The 22088-nt window shown below is 43.6% G+C and overlaps 1 protein-coding gene and 1 long non-coding RNA gene across 15 annotated transcripts in view; one reads left to right on the top strand and one right to left on the bottom strand.

Annotated features, from left to right (window-relative positions):
* The window catches only part of AOPEP (aminopeptidase O (putative)), a 357345-nt gene extending 356360 nt beyond the window's left edge, over positions 1-985 (bottom strand). For all 14 annotated transcript variants that reach the window (XR_012094710.1, XR_012094711.1, XM_073021366.1 and 11 more), the window contains exon 1: positions 892-985. The gene's annotated coding sequence lies outside the window, so the exon portion shown is untranslated. The remainder of the gene's footprint in view (positions 1-891) is intronic.
* LOC140712899 (uncharacterized) lies at positions 865-20974 on the top strand. Its single transcript, XR_012094712.1, has 3 exons — positions 865-2090; positions 5581-5673; positions 20600-20974. It is a non-coding gene; the product is annotated as an uncharacterized lncRNA (long non-coding RNA).
* Positions 20975-22088: the final 1114 nt, after the last annotated feature.

The raw sequence follows: 22088 nt of genomic DNA, 5'->3' as shown, positions 1-22088 counted from the left end.
CCGGGTTTATGCCATTCTCCTGCCTCAGCCTCCCAAGTAGCTGGGACTACAGGCGCCGCCACCTCGCCCGGCTAGTTTTTCGTATTTTTAGTAGAGACGGGGTTTCACCGTGTTAGCCAGGATGGTCTCGATCTCCTGACTTCGTGATCCGCCCGTCTCGGCCTCCCAAAGGGGTTATGTTACTTCTTTTGAGGGCTACCTTTGCAAGGCTAATTGCCATCATCTCACGAAAACCCAAAAGAAATCCAGGTACAAGAGGCATTTTATGCAATGCTATTAACTGTTCCATGCATCTCAACAGCGGATTGGATCCTAAGTGGATCTTTTATTATCACAATAGAGAATCACATTACTGTGCCACCTCCTCCCCGCCCACGCATGCGTTAATGAACAAAACTCCACACTAACAGGATGAATGTTCTATAGGACACCAAAACTCAAAATTTGGTGCTCTCAGTAAAGATACTCCGGGGGAAGAGGCAGCGGATGGGTTTCACTGCAAGTGGAAATGAATCGAACTGGAAACTATTCTGCCAGCTTAAGACTGGAGATGAGCCCTGTGGGGCTGGAAGCCGAGACCGGCAGGTGACCGAGGGCCTGCAGGGAAGAGACGAAGGAGGAGGCACCCAGAGGCTGAGAAAGGTCTGTGCCGCAGGGGAGAAGACTGCCAGAGCCCGTGGCCACCTCTACCGCTGAGGTGGTGGATGGGACCGCTCCGCCCAGTCCCCAGGATGGGTTTCAGCCCCAGGCGTCTGGGAGAACTGAGGAGGGGATGCGGGTCCTCGCTGGTCGAGCAAAAGTGAGGGTAAGGGAGGGTTCCCCGTCGCCTTCAGAACGGAATGGTGCTGTCCCCGCCGCCATCCCGACGCCGGAGGAGAGCGAACAGGTTACCTGTCTCAGCCGCGTCCCACGGGTCACCACTTCCGCAGACTCGGGGTTACTACGGGCTACCCCGGCACGCGCCGGGTGACGTCATCGACACGCGCCCGGGGCCGCATTCGGCCGGGCCCGCCTTCCGCTAAGCCCGCCCCCTTCGGATGAGAGGGCGGGACCGCCCGAGGGAGATCTGCGCAGGCGCGGGACTGCCGCCGCTGTAGGAGGGCGCGAGCAGCCTGGCTTGCCGGGGCCTGTGGAGTTGCCGCGGAACCGTACTATTCCTGATTGCAAAATCTTTATGACACTTAAGAAAAAAATCACCAGCCTGGGCAAGCTGGGGAGGCCCCGTCTCTACAAAAAAATTAAAAAATTAGCCGAGTGTGGTGGCGCGCGGCCGTGGTCCCAGCTACTCTGGAGGCTGAGGCAGGATTGCTTAGGCCCAGGAGTTCGAGGCCGCAGTGAGCTATGAACGTGCCACTGCACTCCAGCCTGGGCCACAGAGCAAGACCCCGTTTCAAATAAAATAAAAGAAGTTACCGAAATACAGATGTGCAATTTTTATTCCTTAGCCTAGTCTCATCTCTGCTGCATGTGACTGTTGTTCACATATTAATTCCACCACAATTTAAGTTCCTCGTGTGTGCCAGGGAAGCGCCCTTAACAGAAGCTGGGGAAACAACCAGGAACAAGACAGATGCTGTGCCTGCCCTCATGGGGATTACTTTCTAGTTGAGAAAGGAGATATTAAATGGAGAAGGAAAATAAGCTGCTGAGAAATTAAAGGAAGACAGGTGACCTTTTGATTTGAGATGTCAAGAAAGTGCCCTCTGAAGAGGTTCAGTAAACTGAGAAGATGCCAGCTCTGGAGATACAAGGAAAGAACAGCCAACAGAAGGATCTACATGTGAACAAGCAACAAGGAAGGAGCAGAATGTGGTGCCTTGAAGAAAGTGAGAAAGTGGGTCGTGGGAAGCACGGAGGATGAGATCAACGAGGCCAGGAGAGTCCCCATCATGCACAGACTCTCTGGGACCCTGTGAGGGATACGGAGTTTATTCCAAGTGTAATGGGAAACTAGTGAAGAGTTTTCAACATGTGAGTGACAGGACCTCGTTTCGTAACATCATCACCCTGCTTGCTGCTGTGTATACATGGAACTTTTGAGAAACAATTTAAAAGGATGCAAAGAGAAGAGTTGCTTTTGCAATGAGCAGGTAAGAAATGATAGAGATGGACAAATTTCAGGAATAATTCTGAGGTAGATGTGACAGACTTGGAGATGAGTTTAGATAAGGGAGATAAGGAAAAGTGTGAAAAATGGTTCTTAAATTTGGGACCTAAGCAAATAGCTGGATCATATAGCTAAAACAAGGTTTGTTTCTCCTCCTTTCAAACCTGATTCCTTTGCTTGTTTCCAAGTCAGTCCTCTAGGTTCTCTCACCTCTCTGTCATTCCTCAGTTTCTATCACTGGCCTCCACCTTCCCTTTTCCTGAGCTCTTTTTTCCCGTGGCTTTCTTATGCTACATCAGAGGCTGCAAACCCCAAAGCCTACAGCAGCTGGGCAGTTAACACAAAGGAGTGAAGCCCAGGGATAGAGACTGGTGATCTGGAGCTCATGGTCCCTACCACAGCTCTGTTGATTTTTGGCAACAAGGAATGCTCACCCAGTGATGTCAGATCCTGTCTTTAAAAGACAATCGAGGGCCGGGTGCAGTGACTCATGCCTGTAATCCTAGCACTTTGGGAGGCGGAGGCAGGTGGATCACCTAAGGTCGGGAGTTCAAGACCACCCTGGCCAACATGGTGAAACCTTGTCTCTACTAAAAATACAAAAATTAGCTGGGCGTGGTGGCGCACGCCTGTAATCCCAGCTACTTGGGAGGCTGAGGCAGGAGAATCGTTTGAACACAGAGGTGAAGCTTGCAGTGAGCTGAGATCGTGTCATTGCATTCCAGCCTGGGCGACAGGGCAAGACTCTGTCTCCAAAAAAAAAAAAAAAATCGTATTGAAATATCCAGATTCCACTTAAACATCCAGCTAGCATTTAAAAACCTAAACTCATCCTCTATCCCCACCCCCAAACCTGACCTACTCATGTATTTTTATCTGAGTTAATAGCATCAATATCCACGCAGTCACCCAATCCTGAAATCCAGCATCATCCTAGACTTGTCCCTCTTTGTCATCCCACAGTCCAATCAGTATTTATCACACCTGCTCATCACCTCCATCCTTAGTAACTCTTGCACTTGCCCAAGGCTTCATCTTTCTTGGGGAACCTCAGTCTTCTCGCTTATAAAATGAGAAGATTGAACTAGATGATTCCTACAATGTATTAATTTCTGTCTTTATAGCCACCAAACATGTCAGAATAGTTGCCTGGAATTTGGGGTTTTATCTCATTGGGTTTTTGGTGTTATTATTTTGCCTGGCTATTGTAATGCCAAGGATATTGTGACCAGGTTGACAGGGAAAACCGGACTTGATAGAAATAAATACAAAATGAAATTAACAGTGGCCAAAACTGAGCACAATTTAGTTATAAAATTAAAACTGACTGAACAATAACTGCTGATTGGTAACATTGAAAACTGGAAAAATTGAGAAAAACAGACATGGTAAAACTTGTCACTTATTTAAAACTGATGAAAAAAATCAATCAAATTTTTTGGACAAGATTTAGATCTACAAAGTTTGAGCAGAAAAACAATTGGTCTTGGTTAATTAACCACAAAAGAAAACTCATAATGTCAGAAACTCTAATGACTATAATTTGTCATGAAGACGAAAAATAATGCTAAATTGTAACTTCAATGGGAAGCTTACATGTAAAAGAACTGGAAATGATTCCACTGAAAATAATTCCAGTAAAGTAGAAAAATGAGAAACAGTTGTACAAATGTTATATAACAGTTTGTATGTAATATAAAATGTAAAACATAAAATATTAAAATGAATATTTTATAAATTTACAAAATGAAATTTGCTCCAGGACATGCTTTGATTGATGCAAATATAATTTTGATTTAAATATTTGTGTTTATATATAGGAAATCAACACCTCAGGGAGTCAAAGTGACATGAGTCAACATCTTGTATTCATTTGGTTGCTCCTGAGAATACTAAGTGTTCCACTTGCAAAACTTATACTGATGAGTATTCATGTCGCAAGCAGAGATATACCCCTAAGGTCTGTTCTTAGGGACATGTACTCCCTAGTGGATATGATTCTCATTAAAGGGCTGAGATACGATTCTCATTAATGATGTTTTTTCCCTCTGATGCTGTCAGCTCCATGAAATCTACTCATATCCTCATTGAGATTTAGTGCCTTGGAGTAAAGTTCAAAAGAATTTCTGACAGAATTAGCTCAGATGAACTAAGTTCAACAGAGGAGAGGATGACAGAGATTGCTGGCTGGTCCTCAATATCGACTTGTTGTTGTTTTGCTATTGTTGTTTCCTAATACTAGAACCTTCACATTCTAGGTAATAGAATATCTTTATCTAATTCTAACATGGCCACCCAGAAGACCAGAAGAAAGACAACATTTTTCAGCCTCCCTTTCAGCTAGCTGTGGCCCTGTGACTATGCACTGGGTAACGGCTGTAAGAGAAAGTATCATGTAGCAAGGTGTGGCAACCATCCTTACCAAACAGATAAGACAGAAGTTTGTCTTCTTTTCTTTCCATCTCCCTTCCTTTTGATTGAAATGCTGATGTATTGGCTTGTCTAAGTAGCCATTTTAGATCATAATTCAACCCTCAGAGCATTAGAGGAAAGCAGCAAGATAGAAAGAGTTGGGTCCCTGAGGACTTTGTGGACAGAGCTACCACGTAAGTTGCACTTTAACCAAGATAAATAAGCTGCTCTTTCATTTAAGTCACTTTATTTTGGGTGTTGTGTCTTCCACCAAATCTAATTCTAACTGAATCTAACTGAAGGACTAGAAATCAAAAGAAGATACACAGTAAAGACATTTGCAGTTTCACCCAGACTGAAACTGTCTTTGCAAAGATTATGACAGTGGAAGAAATCTAGCATGGTTGACTCCATCTTGCTTCCAGCCTCAAAGCTGGCTGTCTTGGTGCACTCCTGGGTGTAGGCCAAGCTAACCATGGGAGGAATTCATAGTTTAGCTTTGAAGCAAAGATGATAACAGTCCCTCCCTCAAAGTCCTCAGCCTCCCAAAGTGCTGAGATTACAGTCATGAGCCACCACGCCCCACCAAATCATACTTATTTTTGACTCTGCCACTATCTGTATGACTCCAGCAACTCACTCGACTTCTCTGAGCTTACATTTTTCTCATGTGTAATGAGAGAATGTCTCTAAATGATTTTATGGAGTGTGGGAGGGTTGAAAATTTCAAATTTCTACTCTTATAACTACTCCTATATACAAAACATAGTTGCATAAGCCTTTAGGCTCTTAGAAGAATTTCCTTAAGGATAAGGAAATTTGTCTGAAGCCTGTCTGCCAGGTTTCTGACTCACTTAAATGTCACGATAGTCTGGCCACATGATATGGTTTGGCTCTGTATTCCCACCCAGATCTCATCTCAAATTGTGATTACCACGTGTGGAGGGAGGGAGGTGACTGGCAGAGCAGCATGAGGGGAAACCGCCCCCCCGTGCTGATAGTGAATGAGTTCTCACGAGATCTGCTGGTTTTATGAGCGTTTGACAGTTCCTGCTTCACAGGTTCTCTTCCCTGCTGAGTTGTGAAGAAGGCGCCTGCTTCCTCTTACACCGTGATTGTTAAGTGTCCTGAGGCCTCCCCAACCTTGCAGAACTGTGAGTCAATTACACTTCCTTCCTTTATAAATTACCCAGTCTCGAGTATTTCTTTATAGCAGTGTGAAAATGGGCTAATACCCCACATGTCATACCAAAGGGAGTGAGCCTGTTCAAACCTCACTTCGGTTTGCATGTCATTATCTCCTACAATGGGAACTGTTGCAAAAAAAAACTTCTCTCCAAAACTCACTGTGGGTTGATGAGAGACAAGTGGGATGAATGTGTCAAAATAGAAATGCAGGATTTGAAATATTTGCAAGTTTCTGGGAGAAAAATCCTACTAGAGTAGGATGGGCAGTAAATGAAAGTCGAATACAGCCATGAGCTACAAGTCATCTCAGTGACTTGGTCAAAATGGGTTGGAGAGATTACTGTAGATTTTATATACAGCCATACAGCAGTTTGGGCTATAGGTTCTATCACTGTGGAGAGTATTGGTGGCTGATGCAAGAAGTAAACAAGGAGAAAAACCTGGCTTAAAGGGACCGAGTCATTTCCAAGGGCAATGAGACTGAAAATGATGTTCTTTTTACTAAAAAGTAAAAAATAAGAGATATAAGGAGATGTCAACGCATTATTGCCAAAGAGGATGGAATGTCATGATTCCTAGAAAGAAGAAAGTGGTATTCACAATGAAATCTTTGTTTATACTTGGGAAGGAGGCAACAACAATTTTCAGAGGATTCTAATGAAATTAAACACCAGGGGGCCGGACGCGGTGGCTCACGCCTGGAATACCAGCACTTTGGGAGGCCGAGGCGGGCGGATCACAAGGTCAAGAGATGAAGCCCATCCTGGCCGACATGGTGAAACCCCGTCTCTACTAAAAATACAAAAATTAGCTGGGCGTGGTGGCAGGCACCTGTAACCCCAGCTACTCAGGAGACTAAGGCGGGAGAATCGCTTGCACCCAGGAGGCAGAGGTTGCAGTGAGCTGGGATCGCGCCACTGTACTCCAGCCTGGCGACAGAGCGAGACTCCGTCTCAAAAATAAAAAAAGAAAGTAAACACTAGGGTGGTTCAGCCGTGGGTGGCACAAAGCCTCTGGCTTCCGGGAAAAAGAATCTAGTCCCTTTACCCCAATCTCTGGTCTATCTTTTCTTCTCTAACACTAGTGAGCTTTGTGAGAATGAGTGTGTGTAAGATTTAGCATTAACATATTCTTGCTAATTACATGTGTATCATTACATTCTTTTTTTTTTTTTTTTTTTTCCAGCAACTTTGAGTGCTGCTATGTATTAGGTATATTTCTGGGCTCTGGGGACACAAAGATGAAAAAAATGTGTCCCTGACATCAAAAAACTCCAGTCTACTGTGGAAATAAAAGTAGTTTATTGCATTAGCAATCAGAGCCCTAGACTTTGCCCTATATAGGTACCAAATAGCAAAGCTAGGACGGCAAGAAGAGAAAAAGCAACCAAGAAATGGAGATAAAATTGGGGAGGGGAGATGGATGTTGAGAAACCAAGAAGGCTGGAAACAAAGTAGAGTGGATGAGGTCAAAGGGAGATAGATGGCCTGGGGTATCCCTAGGATAGTCTTTCTGGTGGGCAGAATGGGAGAGGGAAATGTGGATTTGCTCGCTTCAGACTAACATGGAACAGCTGGCCTCAACACTGGGCACTGCCTTGCCTCTTGAAGGTACTCAGTGCATATTTATCTATTCATTGAAAGAATGGGTGAATGAGGGGGAGGGGGGAGGGATTGCATTGGGAGTTATACCTGATGTAAATGACGAGTTGATGGGTACAGCACACCAACATGGCACAAGTATACATATGTAACAAACCTGCACGTTGTGCACATGTACCCTACAACTTAAAGTATAATAATAATAAATAAATTAAAAAAAAAAAAAAGAAAGAATGGGTAAATGAAACATAAGACCAGGTCAGTCGCGGTGGCTCACGCCTGTAATTCCAGCACTTTGGGAGGCCCATGCAAGTGGAACACCTGAGGTCAGGAGTTCAAGACCAGCCAGGCCAACATGGTGAAACCCTGTCTCTACTGAAAATACAGAAGAATCAACCGGGCATGGTGACATGTGCCTGTAGTCCCAGCTACTCGGGAGGCTGAGGCAGGAGAATCACTTAAACCCAGGAGTTGGAGGTTGCAGTAAGCCAAGATCGTGCCACTGCATGCCATCCTGGGCAACAGAGCGAGACTCCATCTCAAAAAAAAAGAAGAAGAAGAAGAAGAAGCATAAGACTCCTGTATGACTTCTGTTCTCATGTTCTTGGGAGACAGAAAAGCAGACACATGAAAAGAAAAATGTTTCCCACGGGTGGAACTAATGGGAAGCTTATTCTATCTAAACCTAGACATTGAGCCAGTACAGAACAGTATAATTTTTCACCCAAGCACAAACCCAACAGCATAGCTTTGGGAAGACCCAAGCAAAACTGTCTTTGGTGGGCCCCTTCACAAGGGACTGAGTCCCAGCAACACGGGTACTTACCTTATAGGAGGAATCCTCCTGGACATACTTGTGCAAATGGAAGCACGTTTTCCTGACCACCAGTGGCAGTGTTGGAAACAGACAGGATCGGGGTACATTTGCCCACCAGAAGCCCAGTGACTTCATAAACAGTAGCAAAAACTTGCTGTTTGTCCCAACCTAGAGACATTACTCCTAAGAACCTGTGGGATTCATCTGGACTGAGGCTTTTCAAAAGTCACTGAACTTTTCTAATTCCATCACTGCCAGTAACAGCAATGTTTTGTTTTGTTTTGTTTTGTTTTGTTTTGTTTTGAGATGGAGCCTCACTCTGTTGCCGAGGCTTGAGTGCAGTGGCGCGATCTTGGCTCACTGCAACCTTCGCCTCCTGGGTTCAAGCAGTTCTCCTTCCTTACCCTCCTGAGTAGCTGGGACTACAGGCGTGCCCCACCACACCTGGCTAATTTTTTTTACTTTTGGTAGAGACAGGGTTTCACCATATTGGCCAGGCTGGTCTCGAATTCCTGATCTTGTGATCTACCCACCTCAGCCTTCCAAAGTGCTGGGATTACAGGCGTGAGCCACCACGCCCAGCCACAGCAATGTTTTAAAGATTCTGACTCTAATCCCTACTTAAAATATAAACACTTCCATACAAGGATTGAAAAACGCTCATCTCTTGTCTTATAAAAGGTTACCACTGGTTGGATGTTTGTATTAGTTGGGACTCTGGTTTCAAAAATCATGTAAGTTAAAAATGGGAAATTATTATAAAAATGCAGCGGTGACTCAGAGACGAAGAGCAGGAATGCAGCTGGGTCAAAGGAACCCTGGGAGCGTGCAGAACTCTCTTTTCCCCTTCTCTGTCTTCTACTTTCAGGCATTTCTGCTTCACTATCCTTTCTTCCTAGATGGACTTTCCTTGAATCTATAGCCATGCATTGGGCAAGGATGGTTATCTCAGAATCCCCAAGTTTATATCCCTTCCTTCTAAGGGGTACCACCAGATCTCTTAATTCCAATTCCAAATTACTGAGAGAGAAGGAATATATTTAAGACCATTTTAGGTCAAGTGTCTGCCCCTAATTCAATCAGCTATGGCCCGGGGGCAGGTCACATGACACAACTTTGGCTTCTGAGTACCTTTCTTTAGAAGGGGGTGGAGGAGAGGGTGTTTCTAAGTCTGATATTTTATTGCCAGGAGCATGAAAATACCCCATCCAGCAGATGAAACACATTCTCATGCTCATCCTGCAGAATTTCTGGGTGACTGGTGGCATCTCCTGCGGCGATACAAGGATGCGGGTTGATGGAGAGGACAGCGATACATCTCAGCAGCTTGACAGCATCACTGCCTCCTTCCCTCTCCCACATCCCTGGAAAAGCTTAAAGTCTGCAGATTACCAGATGGGACCCCAGGTTAAATTCCTGCATACTCCCTGGGTGTGTATAGCTGCGCCATTTGGTGCAAGAATGACTAGCAAAATAGTTTCAGTGAGGTTTCTTGTGCCAAGCTCTATTTTACTACTGTTGCCAGAAAAGTAATGTGATGACTGACTTCATAAAGAGGCATTGAGATTACAGTCGGGGCTACTTACATGTTCTTTGTCCTGAACTTTGGTTTCTTTTATTTTTTATTTATTTATTTATTTGTTATTTATTTATTTATTTATTTATTTATTTTGAGATGGAGTCTCGCTCTGTCGCCCAGGCTGGAGTGCAGTGGCCAGATCTCGGCTCACTGCAAGCTCCGCCTCCCAGGTTCACGCCATTCTCCTGCCTCAGCCTCCCGAGTAGCTGGGACTACAGGCACCGCCACCTCGCCCGGCTAGTTTTTTTTTGTATTTTTTTAGTAGAGACGGGGTTTCACCGTGTTCGCCAGGATGGTCTTGATCTCCTGACCTCCTGATCTGCCCGTCTCAGCCTCCCAAAGTGCTGGGATTACAGGCTTGAGCCACCGCGCCCAGCCTTGGTTTCTTTTAAATCATTAAAACCTAATTTGAGGGGAAAGCATCCTTTATCTCAAGAAATGAAAAGATAAAATTAGTCGAGGAGAATTATAAGCATCCCCTCTTTCTATATTTACCACTAGCCTTTTCAGAGGAAGGAGCCCTCTGATAAAGCTGCGTGTGGGATGAGATGAACATTCCCCAACATTCTCATCACTGGTGTTTATATCTTTTTAAAAATCATGTAGCTCCTTGTTGCCAGCTGAGCTTTAGAGAGCAGGAGTCTCACTGTGAAGTCACCCTGGAGAGGCTCCTGGGAGATTCTTTTGAACACAGGAAAAAAAAAAACCATTTATGTGTTTCTCCAGAACGTCTCCAGTTTTCCATCAGTGCTTTTGGTTTTTGTTCAGAGAACTTGTTAGTACAGTTCTGTATTTTCTTTTGAATGAATTCAAAGAAGAGCAGACATTACTAAATCATTTCATTGATGGAAATGTACCCAGAAAAGGCGTGTGGCCGAAGAGCCAGTGACCGTGACATCTTTGAGGAGAAGTAGCATCTGTAAAGATAATACATATGTAAGAGGAATTTCAAGCATTAAACAATGTCTTCCTACATGAATAATGAATGAATAAGGATACGATTATGGAACTACTTTTGATGCAATAATTAAGGCAGAATAAATGGTTTCTTCCTCATGCTGTAGAAGTGAATAAGGAGTTATCTTCTTTCCCCTTCCCAAGAAGTCTTCGTGTTCTGCGTGCTTGTTCCCTAGCCTAGGAATGGATTTTGTGTTGAAAAGCTAAAGCGTAAGGCAGCTGGAAATCAGCTCTCTACCATCCAACAAGGAGAATGGATGACGGGAGGACGGGAGTAGTAATGGGGTCGAGGCGTAGCTGGCCAAGCAGGGAGAGCAGTGGAAACCTTATCCTACAGAGGGGCGATGACAGCAGTGGAAGGTCAGATCAGCCTGTGGAAATGAGGGCTGAGGAGCATTCCGAGAGGGATAACGTATGCAAAGATCCTGTGGCCTATAGATGCATGGTACATACAAGGAACTTACATAAGAGAGGAGGAGCAAAGCAGGACAGAAGGTTTGCAGGACCAGGCTCTACAGAGTCTGTTAGCTGGTGTTAAAGATGCTGGTCTTTTTCTTGAGAACAATGAGTTTGAAGCAGGGGAAAGAGACAATCCTATTTGCCTCACAGGCATTTTAGCTTTATAAATGATGGATTATGATTTCTACTGTATACAGCAATTCAATAAAGAAGGTACAAAGCAGCCTCATGAAAATAGCTTGGAGGAAGCTCAGCAGCCCTATAATCGTCGTCAGCCACCCCAAGTGAGCGTACATTCTTTCCCCAGACAAAAAGAGCAGTGCAGCTGTTGTGGAAACGCAGCCTCAGCACAAGCCCTTAAGCACCCCATCCTAACACCTGGCCCCACCCATATTCCCCTAGGCCCCGGGAGGCCACCTCCAGACAGTCGTCTTCTGTGCCCACCAGCTTCCTGTTTACCGCGCCCTAAGGACATTCTCTGGCCACTGGCGTCTGTTTGACCTGTGCAGAGAGGTTTCGTCTCATAGAAGTGACGCTCAGCCAAGAAGGACGGGAGTTGGCAGATTAAGCCCAGCTTCCTCGCCCCTCTCTCAAATGACTCTGAGTTATTTTTCACAAAATCTCTCAGAGGGTCCCCAGCAGCATGGAGCCTCGATTGCCCACAGAAGTAACCTGACCATTAATTTACCCTTTATTGCTTTTTCTCCCTTCCCTACACATATTCCCTAACTCTCTCTTAGTGCTTCCTGGGTCAACTTCTATATAAATTACTTGCACCTAAATTCTTGTCTCAGAGTCTGCTTTTGGGAGGACCCAAACCAAGACAGCTCTTAACCAATACAGTCTACTGCCTCTCTCAATAGTCACTGGAAATTTTCCCAAAAAATTCCCCCCGCCTTTTTTTTTTTTTTTTTTTTTTTTTTTTTTTGAGTCAGAGTCTCACTCTGTTGCCCAGGCTGGAGTGCAGTGATGCAATATTGGCTCACTGCAGTCTTGACCTGCTGGGCTCAAGCGAAACTCCCACCTCAGCCTCCCAAGTAGCTGGGACTAGAGGCACACACTACCACACCCAGCTAATAGTTTGTATTTTTTGTAGAGATAGGGTCTCATCATGTTGCCCAGGCTGGTTTCAAACTCCTGGTCTCGCCAATCCGCCCACTGGGATTATAGGCATGAGCCACTGCACCTGGCTATATTCCCTTATTATCACATCAATTTAACGAGCATTTGATGGGTACATGGCCCTGTACCTGTAGGTACAAAGGAGCAACTTATGACACCTATTTGATCCATGACTTTGGTCAGAAGGTAAGAACTCCAAAGAGTGAAAAAGGAATAAATGGCTGGGCTCAGTGGCTCACACCTGTAATCCCAGCACTTTGGGAGGCCGAGGCAGGTGGATCACGAGGTCAGAAGTTTGAGACAATCCTGGCCAACATGGTGAAACCCTGTCTTCACTAAAAATACAAAAATTAGTCAGGCGTGGGGGTAGTGCCTATAGTCCCAGCTACTGGGAAGGCTGAGGCAGGAAAATCCCTTGAATCCAGGAGGCAGAGGTTGCAGTGAGCCAAGATCGCTCCACTGCACTCCAGCCTGGGTGACAGAGCGAGACTCTGTCTCAAAAGAAAAAAAAAGGAAGAAATGATGGAAAGAGAAAAACAGTTTTGTATGTAGGTGGCCCTATGCAGGGTTATAATAGAGCAACAGCACTTATATCCTAAAATATTGCTCTTCACTCTTATTCCAGGATATTAAATGTCTCCAACAGGGAAAATAATGTCATGCCATTAAGAATTAATAATATACATGTTTTGATGACATCACCCTATTAATTCTAGTTCTATCTTAGTTGAACACAAATGCTCTTCAGTGTTTGGATGATTTATCAAGATATGAAGTAAAGCTTTGCCAAATCTCTAGCTACAGTCATAAATAATTTTCACATTTTCAGTTTAAGGGGCTGAGGCAGGAGAATCGCTTGAACCTGGGAGGCGGAGGCTGCAGTGAGCTGAGATTGCGCCACTGCACTCCAGCCTGGGCGACAGAGTGAGACTCTGTTTAAAAAAACAAATGCCATAATACTGGCAAACTTCTCATGGGTGAACTTTATGCCTCAGATTATATATATATAATATATATTGTATATATTATATATTTTATATATTATATAATCCAATTGAAAATGGGCAAAATATCTAAATAGACATTTTTCAAAAGAAGACATACAAATGGCCAACAGAAATATGAAAAAAAATGCTCAATGTCATTAATCAGAGAAATGCAAATCAAAACTGCAATATATATTATATATTATACATTATATATTCTGTATTATATAATATAGAATATATATTCTATGTTCTGTATTACATAATCTATATAATGTTATATATTATATATAATGTAATTTTTATATATATATATATATATTTTTTTTTTGAGACAGAGTCTTGCTCTGTCGCCCGGGCTGGAGTGTGGTGGCACAATCTCAGCTCACTGCAAGTTCCACTTCCCAGTTTCACACCATTCTCCTGCCTCAGCCTCCAGAGTAGCTGGGACTACAGGCACCCGCCACCACGCCCAGCTAATTTTTTGTATTTTTTTTTTTAGTAGAGACGGGGTTTCACCGTGTTAGCCAGGATGGTCTCTATCTCCTGACCTCATGATCCGCCCGTCTCGGCCTCCCAAAGTGCTGGGATTACAGGCGTGAGCCACCATGCCCAGCCGCCTCAAATTATATTTTGAGCATGAACTCGAATCTTTAAAAGTGGCATACATTTCATGGGTTTTTAAAAAGTGTAAGTCCCTAAATCTAAGACCTGAAACTATGAAACTGCTAAAAGAAAACACTGGAGAAACTCTCTAGGACATTGGTCTGTCTGGTCAAAGATTTCTTGAGTAATACCTCAAAAGTATAGGCAACCAAAGCAGAAGTGGACAGATGGGATCACATTGAGCTAAACAGCTTCGGCACAGCATAGGAGACAATCAACAAAGTGAAGAGACAACCCACAGAATGGGGGAAATTATCTGCAAACTACCTATCTGACAAGAAATTAAAAGCCAGAATATGTGAAGAGCTAAAACCGCTCAATAGGGAAAAAAATCAAATAATCCAATTTAAAATGGGCAAAATATCTAAATAGACATTTTTCAAAAGAAGACATACAAATGGCCAACAGAAATATGAAAAAAATGCTCAATGTCATTAATCAGAGAAATGCAAATCAAAACTGCAATGAGATACTATCTTACCCCAGTTAAAATGGCTTGTACTCAAAAGACAAAAAATAACAAATGCTGTCCGGGATATGGAGAAAAGGGAGCCCTCACTGTGCGCTGTTGGTGGGAATGTGAATTAGTACAGTCACTATGGAGAACAGTATGGAAGCTCCTCATGAAACTAATAGAACTAGCATGTGATCCAGCAGTGCCACTGTGAGGTATATGCCCAAAAGAAAGGAAACCAGTGTATCAAAGAGATGTCTGCACTATCATGTTTACTGCAGTGCTATTCACAATAGCCAGGATTTGGAATCAACCTAAGTGTCCATCAGCACATAAGTGGGTAAAGACAACTAGGTACATATGGCCGGGCGCGGTGGCTCACGCTTGTAATCCCAGCACTTTCGGAGGCCGAGGTGGGCAGATCACGAGGTCAGGAGATTGAGATCATCCTGGCTAACACGGTGAAACCCTGTCTCTACTAAAAATACAAAAAAATTAGCCGGGCGTGGTGGTGAGTGCCTGTAGTCCCAGCTACTTGGGAGGCTGCGGCAGGAGAATAGCATGAACCCAGGAGGTGGAGGTTGCAGTGAGCCAAGATTGTGCCACTGCACTCCAGCAGCTTGGGCGACAAAGTAAGACTCTGTCTCAAAAAAAAAAGAAAAAGAAAAGAAAAAGAAAACTAGGTATAGATGCACGATGGACTACTATTCAGCCATAAAAAAGAACAACATGGATGGAACTGGAGGATATTATGTTAAGACACAGAAAGACAAATATCACATATTCTAACTCATATGTGGGAACTAAAAATTAAAGTAATTGTACTCATAGAGATAGAGAGTAGAATAATGGCTACCAGAGGCTGGAAAGGATAGTGGGGAGGAAGGGAAAAGTGGGGACAGTTAATAAATGCAAAAATGTAGTTAGATAGGATAAATAAAGTTCAGTATTTGATAGCACAACAGGGTGGCTATAGTCAACAATAATGTATTATATATTTTAAAATAACTAAAAGACTATGACTGGAACGTTCCTGACACAAATGATAAATGCTTGAAGTGATGGATACCCCGTTTACCCTGATGTCATTACCACACATAATGCTTGTATAAAAACAAATTAACTTCAAAAAAGGTATAAGTCCCATGACATGATATAGAATCGTACCTGAATCTTTCATGATAATCTTTCACAGGGTTTGCAAATCTACTTTGTTTTGCTAGACACAGTGAGGATGACCTTAGTGGTGTGTGTGTGTTTTTTTTTTTGAGACGGTGTCTCGCTCTGTCGCCCAGGCTGGAGTGCAGTGGTGCGATCTCGACTCACCTCCTGGATTCAAGTGATTCTCCTGCCTCAGCCTCCTGAGTAGCTGGGACTACAAGCCCGCACTCCCTGGCTAATTTTCTATTTTTAGTAGAGACGGGGTTTCACCATGTTAGTCAAGATGGTCTTGATCTCTTGACCTCGTGATCCAGCCTCGGCCTCCCGAAGTGCTGGGATTCCAGCGTGAGCCGCCGTGCCCGGCCGACTTTAACTGTCTAAGGAATGCCAGGTGACTTGGCTTAAGCCATCCCAATTCCCAGAGAGAAGTAAAGTCACTTCGCAGTTGATTGACGACACTTTACTATTTCAGTCTTGAATTTCTATGATTTCTGAGCTTTGTGAAGATGAGCCCCGTAGCCTTAGTGAGAACACAACATTTCTGTGATTCCATCTATAGTGAGCACTGAACTCTGGGAGGTCCCAGCACGTTGCCACCCTCCTCGTGTGCCGAGGTCCAAGGATTCTGCGGAGAGGACATGAAAGCCAAATAATTCTCTTCTCCAGAATTCTCAGGACATGGGGCAGGGTTTTTTTGGTTTTTTGTTTTGTTTATTATTATTATTATATATATTTTTTGAGACACAGTCTCGCTCTGTCGCCAGGCTGGAGTGCAGTGGTGCGATCTCGACTCACCTCCTGGATTCAAGTGATTCTCCTGCCTCAGCCTCCTGAGTAGCTGGGACTACAGGCAGCGCCACCACGCCCAGCTAATTTTTGTATTTTTAGTAGAGATGGGGCTTCAGCATGTTGGACAGGATGGTCTTGATCTCTTGACCTCGTGATCCGCCTGCCTTGGACTCCCAAAGTGCTGGCATTACAGGCTTGAGCAACCCCGCCCAGTCTGGGCAGTTTTTTTAGGCACCCAGCAGTGGAAGGAAACTGTGGTCATCTCAAATTACCCCAAAATACCAATTGTAAGACAGTCTTCGGGACGTTTCGTGTCCAGTGAGGATTCACACTTGCACTCACTCTGGGGACACTTTTCTGGAATTAATTTACACTGCAGCAAACCTGGGGCTTAACAGGTACTGAGGGGTCACACAGAGGCATAGCATGAAAGGCATGCTGGGACAAGGAGCACAGAATCGGTGGTCTCAAGTCAGTCTACCAACCTCTCCAAGAAATCCCAGATCTTTGTGAGAGGTGAAGCTAGCTGGAGTTGCTGGCTCCAGTGGGACTTGGAGAACTTTTCTGTCTAGCTAGAGGACTGTAAATGCGCCAATCAGTGCTCTGTGTCTAGCTAAAGGCTTGTAAATGCACCAATCAGCACTCTGTAAAAAATGCACCAATCAGCGCTCTGTGTCTAGCTAAAGGATTGTAAATGCACCAATCAGTGCTCTGTGTCTAGCTAAAGGATTGTAAATGCACCAATCAGTGCTCTGTGTCTAGCTAAAGGATTGTAAATGCACCAATCAGCGCTCTGTGTCTAGCTAAAGGATTGTAAATGCACCAATCAGCACTTTGTAAAATGGACCAATCAGCAGGACTTGGGCAGGGACAAATAAGGGAAAAAAAGCTGGCCACCCCAGTCAGCAGCAGCAACCCACTGGGATCCTCTTCCAGCTGTGGAAGCTTTGTTCTTTCGCTCTTCAGAATAAATCTTGCTGCTGCTCACTCTTTGGGTTCGTCACTCCTGTAAGAGCTGTAACCCCACGAAGGTCCACAGCTTCATTCTTGAAGTCAGTGAGACCAAGAATCCACCAGAAGGAACCAACTCCAGACACGTTGGAGGCAAAAGGTGGTGGTAGGAAAGAAGAGAGAAAGGGACAATTTGTGGAGGTGCTTGAGAGATTGAGGCATTGAGAGATCCAAAGAAAAATTTTTCTGTTGACATCGTATTCAACTGGTGGACATTCCAAGAAAGAAACTGCAACTGATCGTAGTTCAAACTTTCAAACAATGGAAGAGGAGTGAGTAACTTTGCACTGGGTGATGAAGATCTGTGTAGGTGTGGGCCGGGCGCGGTGGTTCAGCCTGTAATCCCAGCACTTTGGGAGGCTGAGCGAGCAGATCACGAGGTCAGGAGATCGAGACCATTCTGGCTAACACGGTGAAACCCCGTCTGTGCTAAAAATACAAAAAAAAAAGTAACCTGGTGTGGTGGCGGCGCCTGTGGTCCCAGCTACTTGGGAGGCTGAGGCAGGAGAATGGCGGGAACCCGGGGGGCGGAGCTTGCAGTGAGCCGAGATCACGCCACTCACTCCAGCCTGGGGGGCAGAGGGAGACTCCGCCTCAAAAAGAAAAAAAAAAAAATGCAGAGTTTTGTTTTGTTTTGTTTTTTTGAGACGGAGTCTCACTGTGTCGCCCAGGCTGGAGTGAGCGGCGCGATCTCGGCTCACTGCAAGCTCCGCCTCCCGGGTTCCCGCCATTCTCCTGCCTCAGCCCCCCGGGTTCCGGCCATTCTCCTGCCTCAGCCTCCCGGGTTCCCGCCATTCTCCGGCCTCAGCCTCCCGAGTAGCTGGGACTACAGGCGCCGCCACCACCCCGGCTAATTTTTTGTATTTTTTTAGCAGAGACGGGGTTTCACCGTGTTAGCCAGGATGGGTTTTTTTTTTTTTAATTGTGACCCACATAAATTAGAAACTAACATTTCTCAATTTACATTGTTCTTTCCATGAACTTTTTCTGCTATTTTATTCTTTTGACAATACAATAATGCTTTTAATAGTTACAAAAACAGTCCACCCATCTTCCACTGTGAAGCTGCCTGAGAGAAGTAACCATTTTCCTTTCTCCTTCACCCACATAACAGCATGCTTATGAGTCAGTACTTAATTTTTTAACGGCTTTATCAAGATATGACTAACATGCAATAAACTGAAAATATGTAAAGTGTAAAATTTTATATTTTTTGACATTGTATACACCTGTGATGTCCCATCACCACCTCAAACAGTTTTTTATGTCCCTTGGTAATCCCTTTCTCACACCCCTCCAACTCCCTAGGAAACCACTGATATTTTCTGGCACTATTGGTTAAGTGTGCATTTTCTAGAATTTCATATAAATGGAATCCTGAAATATATATTTGTTCTTGGTCTGACTTATTTGACAGCATAATTATTCTGAGGTTTGTCCATGTTGTAGGATGTACCAATGGTGTATTCCTTTTCATTGCTGAGTAGAATTCCATTGTATGGAGGTACAATAATTTGTTTGTCTGTTCACCTATTGATGGACATTTGGTTTTTTCCCTGTTTTTAGCTATTAGAAATAAAACTTTTTATGCATAAATATTTGTGTGGACATATTTTCATTTCTCTTTGGTAAATACCTTGGAGTTGAATGGCCGGATATATGTTTAACTTTGTAAGGAACTGCCAAACTTTTCCAAAGGGGTCAGACCTTTTTAAATGCCCAGCAACAGTGTGTAAGAGTTCCAATTCCTCCACATCCTCACTAGCATTTGCTAGGGCCAGTCTTTTACATTTCAGCCATTTTAATAAGCATGTTGTGATATCATCAGTGATTTTAATTTGCATGTCCATAATACAAACAGTATGTAGCATCTTTTCAAGCCTTATTTGTGCACACGGTATATGTGCAATCCATATACCCTTTTTGGTGAAGTATTTGTTAAAATCTTTCATCCATATTCTTTGGATTGTTTTCTTATTACTGAGTTTTGAGAATTCTTTAAGTATTCTATATATAAGTCTTTAATCACATACATGCTTTGAAAATATTTCTCCGGTATCTGTCTTTTTATTGTTGTATTTTATTTTATTTCTTTTTTTTTTTTTTTCTGACATGGAGTCTTGCTCTGTTGCCCAGGCTGGAGTGCAGTGGCACGATCTCAGCTCACTGCAACCTCCACCTCCCAGGTTCAATCAATTCTCCCACCTCAGCCTCCCAAGTAGCTGGGATTACAGGTGAGTGCCACCACGCCCGGCTAATTTTTTGTATTTTTAATAGAGATGGGGTTTCACCATGTTGGCCAGGCTGGTCTTGAACGCCTGACCTCGTGATCCACCCGCCTTGGCCTCCCAAAGTGCTGGGATTACAGGTGTGAGTCACCGTGCCTGGCCTTGTCTTTTTATTAATCTAAAATATTTTTCAAAGAACATTAGTTTGGCTGGGCACAGCAGCTTATGCCTGTAATCCCAGCACTCTGGGAGGCCAAAGTGGGAGGACCACTTCAGCCTAGGAGTTTGAGATCAGCCTGGGCAACATAGTGAGACTCCATCTATACAAATAAGAAACAGATTAGCTAGGTGCGGTGGCACACACCGGTAGTCCTGGCTACTCAAGACGCTGAGGTGGGAGGATCACTTGAGCCCAGGAGGTTGAGGCTACGGTGAGCCCTGGTCGCACCACTGCACTCCAGCTTGGATGATAAAGCCAGACCCTGTCTCAAAGCAAACAAGGAGCTTGGGTGCATGAGTTCTTAATTTTAGTAAAGTCTAGTTTATCAGTTTTTTTCTCTTACGACTCATCCTTTTGGAGTTGTATCTAAGGAATCTTTATGTAACCCATAGTGACAAAAATTTTATCCTATGCCCTCTCTGGAAACATTATAATTTTAGGTATTACATTTACGTCTATAATACATTTGAAGTTAATTTGTGTAAAGGAAGATGGTCAGCAGCAGGCAGCTGTGTAAGGCAGACAGCGAATCAACCACCCCACCGAAAACAAGATAGATGGAGGTGGAGAACTGGAAACTCTGTCGAGGGTGACCGAGCCCTGCTTCTGGTTTGAGAAAATCTCACTTATGTTCCAAGTGGATGCTGAGGCAATATAAAATGATAGTTTTTCACTACAGAAAGGAAATGTACCTAGCCTACACAACCGGGCTCTGCAGTGGGTACACATATGGCCATAACGACGTGGGTGCTTGGTTACTGATTTCCCTAAAAGTAGTAGTAAAACTCCAAAGGGAGAATGAGAATAGTTAAAAGACTAACTCTTCTTTCTTCTTCTATCAGAAGAAACTCAATATGTAATGCCAAAAATTGAGAAACCGAGGCCTAGCAGCAAGAGACGTCTTGTGAGTGATAGGAAGAGAACTCCAGGGAGGGCGGCCTCTGCTGGCTCCTTGGCTCCAGGTACTGAGTGGACCTCGGGGATCAGGAGGGAACGTGGCAGAAGCCAGCTGTGTTTCATTGTCAGCCTTTCAGTATTGTTTGATTTTATTTTAACAATATTTTGCTTATTTTGCTTAAAATAAAAAAATAGATTTGGAAATACAGGTATTCTTATCAGAATTTCATAGTTTTTTGTTTTTTTTTTTTTCGTAAAGTTGAGCCTTTTTAGTTCCATAGTCTAGTGAAGGACAGAGCTAAATGAGGCTTTTCAAGATGATTAAATCAACTAAGTATAGAAAATGGTCCTTTAATTAATTGACAAACTGTTGGAATTAGAAACATCACATAGCCCCACAAGTAGGGTTGCCAGACTTAGCAAATAAAATTAAGTATGTCCCATGCAATACTTGAGATACTTATACTTTAAAAAGTATTTGTTATTTCTCTGAAATTCAAATTTAACTTAGCAGCCTAAATTTTTACCAGCAACCCTACCCCAAAAATAGTAGGAGTCATGAAAATTGCTAGAATGGGACATAATGGGGAATGAGAAGTGGAAGATTTTTCATTTACCCATCCTAGACGAAGGTGGCCCGGTATTGATCTCAAGGTATTTCTGAGTGAGATCCCAGTGTCAAGGTACATTTTCTCCTTTGTTCACTCCAGTCCTCCATGCCTCCCACAACCAGTTATAGCAAGTGCATTTGTAATAGAAAGTGGTCAAGTTGCAATCATAGAAAATGAATGTTGGCCTCCTAGGAAGATAATGAACAATTTTTAAGGGCTAAACCATGGAGCAATCAGAAATGGAACAAGCGTGCATCTCTGTTACTTTTACTTAATCCCAGAAGTGCAGTGTCGTGGGCATTCCTGAACGGGAGAAACTTAGGTCTGCAGTTTTCTGTTTATCGTTTAGTTGTGACCCTTGCATCAGATTCTCCTCTTCTGTAAATGTAAATACATTTTTTTAGTATCGTTATAGAAAATTTTAAGCATGTGCAAAAGTAGATGAAATAGTTAAATGAACCTCCACATATTCATCACCCAGCTTCAACAACAATCAATCTATGGCCAGTCTTGTTTCATCTATACTCTTAATTCTCTCTGGCTATCTTGAAGTGAATTTCAGACATCATCTCATTTTGTATCTAAATATTTCAGCACGTATTTCTAACATACAAGGATTCCCCTTTAAAACATAACTATAATACCTTCATCATACACTCCAAAATCAACAATAATTCCAAAAAAGCATTTAAATAAAACTTGCTAGGCCAGGCGCGGTGGCTCACGTCTATAATCCCCGTACTTTGGGAGGCTGAGGCGGGTGACTCACCTGAGGTCAGGGGTTCCAGACCAGCCTGGTCAACATGGTGAAACCCCGTCTCTA

The sequence above is a fragment of the Chlorocebus sabaeus genome, chromosome 12 (assembly GCF_047675955.1).
Source record: "Chlorocebus sabaeus isolate Y175 chromosome 12, mChlSab1.0.hap1, whole genome shotgun sequence".
NCBI lineage: Eukaryota > Metazoa > Chordata > Mammalia > Primates > Cercopithecidae > Chlorocebus > Chlorocebus sabaeus.
The sequence above is the reverse complement of the archived record's forward strand: the minus strand, read 5'-3'. Positions and strand labels throughout refer to the sequence as shown.